Raw genomic sequence first — 8,865 nt, 5'->3', positions numbered from 1 at the left:
GTCTGCAGACTTACTGAGGGTGCACTCGATCCCCTCATCCAGATCATTGATAAAGATATTGAACAAGACCGGCCCCAAAACTGAGCCCTGGGGAACACCGCTCGTGACCGGCCGCCAACTGGATTGAACTCCATTCACCACAACTGTCTGGGCCTGGCCGTCCAGCTAGTTTTTTACCCATCGAAGGGTACACCTTTCTAAGCCGTAAGTAAGGAAGTAAGGAGGATGTTTCTAACACTCCAAAGCTGGAATAAAAAGTTATTCTGAGCCCTCATCTTCTTTTACAGTCGTCTTTGTATTTCTTTTATGTACCAGGTCAGTGGCTATTTTTGAATAGCTAGTGTCTGCATGAGCTCCCCTCCTATTTCTTCTTTATTCCTTAAATTTCAGGGGTTTGGTTCCACCTGGATGTGGAATAAGAGAGATTTTTTCAGCATTTCTTACATGGATCTTGTCAGGATCAATTCACAGATCTCTTTTAAAGCAAAAACCTTATAAAAGATGCTGTTGTTCTGGAGCTCTGTTTCCCTTTCTGGTAGTTTTCAAAGTCTTATCTTTCTACCTGTTTTGCTGCCATTCCTGGTTTTATTTTGGATTTTGCAGAGTTTTCTGTTTAAAACGAAGGCTTATGCAATCATGTTGTGTCTGTGTTGTAATAAAAGACTGCTGAGTCATGTCTAGTGGTTTTCTCTTTTTAGTGCACACAAAATAATCAGCCCACAAACCTCCAGATCTGTGTGTGCAATTCCCCTGGCACTGCCAGCCTCTTGCCTATAAAGTAATATTTTTTTTCAGGAAAATGCATCAGTTTGTGCGTGTACCATAGCACAATGTAATGTGTTGCTAATGTAAATAGGAGTGATTAATATTCTTAACACCTTAAATAGCAAACTAAGAAAACTTTTTTTTCTCCACCAGAAAAATACTGTTACTATACCGTTCTTTTAACTGTACTGTAAATAACAGGAATTACAAGCCTCAGTGTTGACTAGGTGTGCAATTGCACTGAATAACAATGGGAAAAAGTTCAGCTCAGACTAAAGCAGTTTTCCTGCTCTTTATATGATCAAGAGACATTTTTATGCCTTTATTTACAGAAAGAATTTTGCAAATAAGAATCTGTTCTTTGGTGCTGAATCATTTTCAGTTTGGCTGCTGAATGGTTTTACTGATTCAGCATTAAGTAAAAATGCTGAATCCTGCATGATTTTTTATTGTTTCTATCCACTATACATCACCTTTCCCACCAGTACCTTAGGGATGATATGAATGATATATAAATATATGGTTTGAAAATATTTTCCTTTGATGATGAAGAAAGGACTCAGTGTGGGACCTGTGAATGCAACATTTTTTTCCGCTCTGAACTTACAGTTCAAGCAGTTCTCCTTTGTCTTCAGCGTGAGGTCAGACTTCTGCTTCTGCTTTTGTACTTTGAATAGATACAGAACTCCTGAAACACATCCGTGAAATTCATTTTCTAAACTGAAGTAGTATTGCCAAACAGTCTAGTTTTAGCCAAACAGGCTACCCAGGGAACAATTGGACATTCAAAATGGTGAATCTAATGAGACAGTGAAGACATCTGACTTATGCCATGTTACTTGGGGAATAATACCAAAGGTGCTAAATAGCTTAACTCTAGGGGTAATCCTGAACTTGTAAGAAATTGTTGTTGTTTTAAATGCTTCCAAACTTCCTTTTCTTACCAAATCAAAAAACTTTCCTTTTTGTTCATTTCATATTTTTATTGAGAAGCTAAGTCATCTAGATGTAGCCAAAAGAGAATGATGTTTCAGCAGTTTCTCATGAAATCTGATTTCACTATAGGCCACCAAATACTTGAATCACCATGAGTGTTAGTTGCTCCCCAATATCTGCTGTTTGCCATAACCTTGTGTTCTCCCTGTTGCATAATCCATTGCTCTTACATTTGCTGACCCCGTGCATTTATTTATATTGAAATAAATATAATATCCCTGAGCAGGACATATGAAATTTTTGTGAAACAGCAGGATTACTTTATTATTGTTGCTCAGATACATCTTTTTGTCTACATTACCCTATGAGTTACTGTCATGATTTAACCCCAGCTGGCAACTAAGCACCACACAGCCGCTCACTCAGTCCCCCCCTCCGGTGGGAATGGGGAGAGAATCAGAAGGGTGAAAGAGAGAAAACTCATGGGTTGAGATAAAGACAGTTTAATAGGCAAAGCAAAAGCCACACACACAAGCAAAGCAAAACAAGGAATTCATTCACTCCTTCCCATGGGCGGGCAGGCAGGTGTTCAGCCATCTCCAGGAAAGCAGGGCTCCATCATGCATAACGGTTACTTGGGAAGACAAATGCCATAACTCTGAATGTCCCCCCCTTTCTTGTTCTTCCCCCAGCTTCATATGCTGAGCATGACGTCATATGGTATGGAATATCCCTTTGGTCAGCTGGGGTCAGCTGTCCCGGCTGTGTCCCCTCCCAGCTTCTTGTGCACCCCCAGCCTACTCGCTGGTGGGGTGGGATGAGAAGCAGAAAAGGCCTTGACACTGTGTAAGCACTGCTCAGCAATAACAAAAACATCCCTGTGTTATCAACACTGTTTCCAGCACAAATCCAAAACACAGCCCCATACTAGCTACTATGAAGAAAATTAACTCTACCCCAGCCAAAACCAGCACAGTTATATAGTGTAAGCTTTCTGTGGAGTATTTATTTTCTATGAAACTTGCAGAAAGACCCACTTACATAGGGCATTACTTCACCAAACCCTATTCCTTCTAGTCATTTTTCAGGTTATGTTTTTCATGGATGGCAATATTGAACAGTTTAACACAATTTCTTCTTTCTTTCTATTTATTGTTTTTTCATTAGCAATCAGGGTTACAGGAAAAAGAAAGGGATTAGCTGAAAAGTAATGGCTAGAAGGAACAACTGAACTCATGCATGTGGGAAAACACAAGCAAAAGTGTTTTTTTCCCCCAGCAATGTGGTGTTGCAGGGCTGTTTTGGTTGTTTTGTTGTTTCGTTTTTTTTTTTTTTCCCCAAGGGAAGGTTCAGATGTATGAGAAAAACAGTAATAGCCTTAGCAAAAGATTTGCTTTATCAACCAAAAATTATTGGAAAATGTGCTTTGCAGTAACTATGTTCCAAAAACAGAAAAAGCAGGTTAAATACCAAGAAGAAGAAAAAAAGAATAAAATACATTCATGAACATTTCAGTGGAAAAAAAGAAGCCAATATGTTTTACTGATATCTTTAACCTTTGTAATATCTTATTTCATAAATGTTTGGTTAAGTCACTTTTTATTTACAAGAGTATTTGTGGGGGGAAAAATGAAGAGATTTCAAGAGATAATTGAAAATTCATTACATTTTTACTGGTTTTAGAAATATTTTTAGAAAGTCTTTTATTATCTACACAATATATTTTAAAAATTAGGAGTATGAGAATTCTTTTGAAGCACAAATTGTTACTAAATTAATGTGATCAGTGAAATAGCAAATAGTTAATAGCAATTTAAAATAGTAAATAGCAAAAATTCAATATTGAAAAATGAACCAGTGTTTAAAACCTGATGAAAAAATGCACTTAAAATTGCAAAGAAGAGGAAGAATGTCAATCTACAAATAATTTATAAGCAGAGGAACAGATTCAGTTTTGAAAATGTTCACATCTTTGAGTATATCTGAATAGGTATTCTTATGTACAGTTTATGAATATCTCTGCTCTGTAAGAATTCCAAATCTACTGCTATAGTGTGCATGACACATTGGGACTCCCAGTGAAACCAACTAACATCCCCTGGGATAAACTCTTCTTAACCACTTTTTTTTCTTTGTGTTCAATGAAATGAATTTGTATGTGTAATGCTATAAATGAACCTGACTTATTTAAGAATGATGGCGTAACACATCCTAATGATGTCCCTGTTTTCTTTTGAAGTTGATAGAAAAGCGTCATTATCTAGAAATTTGTAAAAGGTAAAAGAGCCTTCAGATTTCTTTTTTTTTTAATGCTTTAAAGCAAGGTATTGCAAGAATATATAAATGTGGAATATTTATTTTTATGGGATTATATGCAAAAAGGGTTCTCGTTCTGTAAGAAACAGTCTTACAAAATGGACTTGTTAATCTTGACATGCAGTATCTACATCTATATATAAAATCCATTGAAAATTCAGTAAACACACTGAAGGCATAAGATAAAAGTTGAAAGTTTCAGAAGAAATGGGAGTTACACACACTACCGAGTACAATAAATCAACAATATGGAAATCATTGTATAAAAATAAACTCTTTTTCAAATACCCTGAATGCAAGTAAGCTATATAATATATAACAGAGAGATAACTGGAATGCACTGCAGTCCAGCTTAAAAAAATAAATCTTGTAAATTCTTAAGAGTGACATTATCCATTCCCCATAAGTCTTGGAAATTATGACACACCTGGATTTCCAAGTATCAGCTGAAAGAAACAGCAGCAGTCTCAACAACATAGTGTAAAATAAAGCTCTCTACTATTTTCACTTTTTAACTACTTTTCTTCTTGAAGGAAGTCAGGACACATTCATAGCCTGTAGAGGAGGGAGGAAGTAAGGGTATAAGGACAGATATACTGTATGAAAGCAAGAAGTCTGCCTAGCCCACTATTTTGTGGCCAAAACTAGAGGCCTAGAGAAGATGATGAAACAGCGTAAACATAGTGTGATGCATCCTCAGGATTTTCCAGGCTAAAAAGATTAAAGATTTGGAGATTCCATACATTATAAATGATATCTTTGGTTTTACTTATATAAATATTAGTGGGTTTTACAGCGCACTCTTGTTCCATGAATTTATCTAATTGATTAATGAACTCATAGCATCTTGCAGCAAAGAATTCCTCAGCTTAATTCCAATGTGCCAGGAAAACCACCTCTGTCTGATTGTTTTGAACCTGCCACCTCCTAGCTTTAACTGATGTTGTCATTACCTGTACTGGAGGAGAGTGAAACATATTTCCTATTTGCCTTTTCCATGCTGCTCATGATTTTACAAATCTCTACCCTCTTCCTCTTTCCACTCTTATTTTTCTCTCTTTCAAGATTTAGAAACAAATGAATGAACGAACGAACCCACACCACCTATGTATAGAAGAAGTGTTTGATATGGAATTCATTCTAGACCTTTGATCATCCTTGACACCCTTCTCTGAACCATTTCCAGTATTATCTGCTTTCTGAGGAGAAAAAACAGGAATGCTACAAGGTTTTCAAGATGTGAGAGAGACATGGATATATACAATGACAAAATAATGATCTTTTCTCTCCTAATAAAGTGCTTGGATTGATGCAACAACAAGGAGACAGCATAAACTACTCTGAAGCTCATTATGTCTTCCAAGGAACTTCTTGTGCCTGGTGTTAAATGAGCCTATCACATTGAGTTCCTAATTATAAATTTTTTGTAGGAGTGGAAACTTGTTCAATTTCTTTCTATCTACAGTGACATATCACGTTGTTCTTATTGAAAACTTGGGTCCTATTCATTTCAAATATAAAATGTCGTGCCTAAATTGTAGCTCTGCAAGTTTCCCAGTCTAGCAGTTTATTCTCAGACCAATTTTTATCTATAATTTCAAGTGATGCAGATATTTCACACTCCCAAAGTGTAGTTGGCAGCAGTGGGGGCAGTCACACTTGGAACTAGTTGGTACAAAATGGTTTCAGAAAAGACATGCTAAACACCAGGTGAATGTTCATGGTTTCAGGAATAGCTGAATACACTAAGGTAGTTTCTTTGGTAATTCCCCCATGATCCCCCTCAAATTGTCAGTCCACCTCCTCTGAGAGTTAAAATAGGACAAGTTTTGTTCTGACAGCTGTGCTTTGTCAAAAACAGCAAGTTTGGGAGCTTTGAAGTTAGGCTACTTTTTGCTCAGTTACACTAGAACAAGAATATGTAGCCTTACCCTTAGAGAAGGTGCACGGTCATCTTGCAGTTGTGCAGCAGTACAATGTAAGCGAAATATTATCTGTTACTACAGCCATATTTCATGAGGAGGGCTAGCTCTGTTTGAATTACACATTATACAGTATTAGACAAAAATGAATATGTCACATCATCTAAGCATATAAAACATGCAGAAGGGGCAGAGAACATATGGCACTTCTCTGTGTTACCTAAATGCCTGAGTTCTTAGCTGTGCCAGATTTGATGTGGCTTAGAATAATTCAGTAATGAGCTTTCTTATGCACACATTCACACACACACAAACCAGTAACATCCCACAGTACTGATATTTTCTGTTACTAGACACACTTAGGCTCAGAAAGCCTTTTTTCTAGAAACACAGCATTGCTACTCCTCTACTGTATTTTTAAAGTTTTTTTTTTTCTCCTGGTGACAGAAAATAAACTGACTTTTTATTTAACGTTTATTGAATTGTATGTTCTTTTAGTTGGTACATATTTTTTTCTGATTTTTAGATTGCCAGATTTATTTGTATTTAATCATATTTAAATCCTCTAAGCCTGCTGCATCAATTAGGATTAATCTCCTTGCTCTGTCTTATAAAACCACATCCAAAGATGAACTGTTCTTAGGAGAATCTGTGACAGAGTGGTTCCAGGGACAATTATTTACTACATCAACCATTTATATCTGACTCACTGTAGGTATCTCAAGGGGCACCGACTGATGCACTGAAGACTGAAGTCACCAGCTTCACAGTTTTGCTACCTGTACATGTTGTCCTTAAATCATAACTAAGTATTTCATTCCCTTGCTGCTCATGACTTTCTATGGCACGGACCTGTCTTGGTTTTGTTCGCAGCTCAATAAGGTTGTTTTCTGATTGTACTTTAAGTTGTAAAAGTGATTCTTTTTTCCTACTTATAGAGTCTTTCTGTAGGCCTCCTAACCTAATAATCTGAAGGCAGCCATATCTTCTGTGCCAATACATTATTTATAATCTAATAATGTTGTTGTTTGTACATAGTAACAGATGGTTTGGCCTTTCTCACCTAAAATTTAATATTTATTTAGGTTTGTTTTCAACAGAGTTTTATTACTTTGTTTCTGCAAGGCAGAGGACATTTTTGAATTTTTCTTTTAGAGTTGCAAAGAGAATCTTTTTAAGCTGGAGCGCTTTTTATAGCACTCTTTTCACACCGGCCATCATGCCTCCTCTAACTCCCCTCTGTCCTTCCTTTTCTGGTCTTCATCGCCTCAGAAGAGGGGCCCTCTCCCAAAGTCCGATTTCGCAGTCTCACACGTGTTCCATTCCATTCACCAGATCAAATGTTTCAGAAGAAGGCAGAAAACCCCGTATCTTTGCTGCTGTAACTGATGCTGATTCCCCACCTGACCCCAGCTTAAGGAAATCCACCTTTCATATTGGCTTATCTTTTTGCAGCCACAACTATAATATTAATACAAGCCGTTAAATGAGCCAGCTTGCAAGAAACTCAGACATGAACTTGAACAGAGGGAGGGGTCATGCTCTAAGAGCAAACTTTTTTTTTTTTTTTTAATAGACCAATGTGATTGTTCACATTATTGGGTAACACTAGAAGTAAGATTTCAACACTAATACCAAATATTGACTTAAGAGAAAACTGAAAAATTTAACAATGCTTTATGGCCAAATTAGAGTTTTTGTTGCTGTTGGGTTTTTTTACCGGCCTAGAAAGTAATGGATTTTTCTTTTCTTTTTTCTCATGAACTTTCTATTGGCTACTACTTCAAGTCATAATAAATCAGCTTGCTCCCTTAGATCAAGGGAATGTTTTAAGGCATAATTTTGAGAATGTTAACAACAAGACCTTAATTCTATAGGCAATGATGCCTGGCTCAAACCGAAATTAGAAAAGGATATCAGTTGAATTCATATTCGATACACTAATTTACAAAATTATTTCACAAGGGAATATCATTAAAATTTGCAAAGTCTATTTTTGGAGTTTTGTGAATGTCAGTCATAGTGGCTTCTGCTTCTAATCTTAATGAGTAACATATGTCAATAATATTTACCACCATGAGTTTCCTACTTTTAACATGCTTGCTCTTTGCTTAAACTTAGCTGTCGTGCAAATGGGAAGAATAAGAAAAGATGTAAGAAAAGTGATTGCAATTTTCTTCCTCCCACAGACTAGTGTTTTGCCCTGTGAGCTCTTTGTACTTCATACTGTCTAGACTCCATGAGAGTAATACTAGTCTTTCTAAAGAGAGACTTGTTTGCCATTATTTGTCCTGTGCTTTCTTTTTCCATCTGTTTGGGAGTGAAGTGCAGGCATCAAGCTATAAGACTGTAGATAATATTTTGTCATTTGAATGTAAGTTTCCACTCTTTCAGTTTAAATTGAAAATGTATGTAGAAATTCATTTATTACCCCAAAATGGTTCAGCTGGTGGCAAATTGTATGCAAAAGTAGATGACCATAACAACCAAAGTCTGACTCTCCAAATCTGTTATTCCTGTTTGTTCACACAAGACTTTGATTATCAGTGCCGTTCTCTTAATATGATCTTTACTCGTTTACAAGAAAAACAGGATTCATGAAAGTAATAAAATGCATTTTGTCCTTCATTATATTATTGAGAGGATGGTTTAATCCTCTTACATTTCTAAATTGAGGCAAGATGAGAATTTTAAACATGCCAAATATAATATTTCTTGTTTGGTACTTTTTCAGCCTTCATTTTCTGATAGATTATTTGCCCACCTGTACAATTCAGATGAGGCAAAAAAGAGTGAGAAGGTTTTAGTTTCTATAAGGTATTACACAGTGGAAGATACTGGTTTTGTAATGTCAGTTCCGATACTGTAATCGTTACTTTATGAATTAGCTTTTCCTACAAATTTTACATTTACATTTGTCTCATTT

Source organism: Pygoscelis adeliae, unplaced genomic scaffold, assembly GCF_000699105.1.
Source record: "Pygoscelis adeliae isolate BGI_AS28 unplaced genomic scaffold, ASM69910v1 Scaffold86, whole genome shotgun sequence".
NCBI classification, from domain to species: Eukaryota; Metazoa; Chordata; class Aves; order Sphenisciformes; family Spheniscidae; genus Pygoscelis; species Pygoscelis adeliae.
This window is presented reverse-complemented; position numbering follows the sequence as displayed.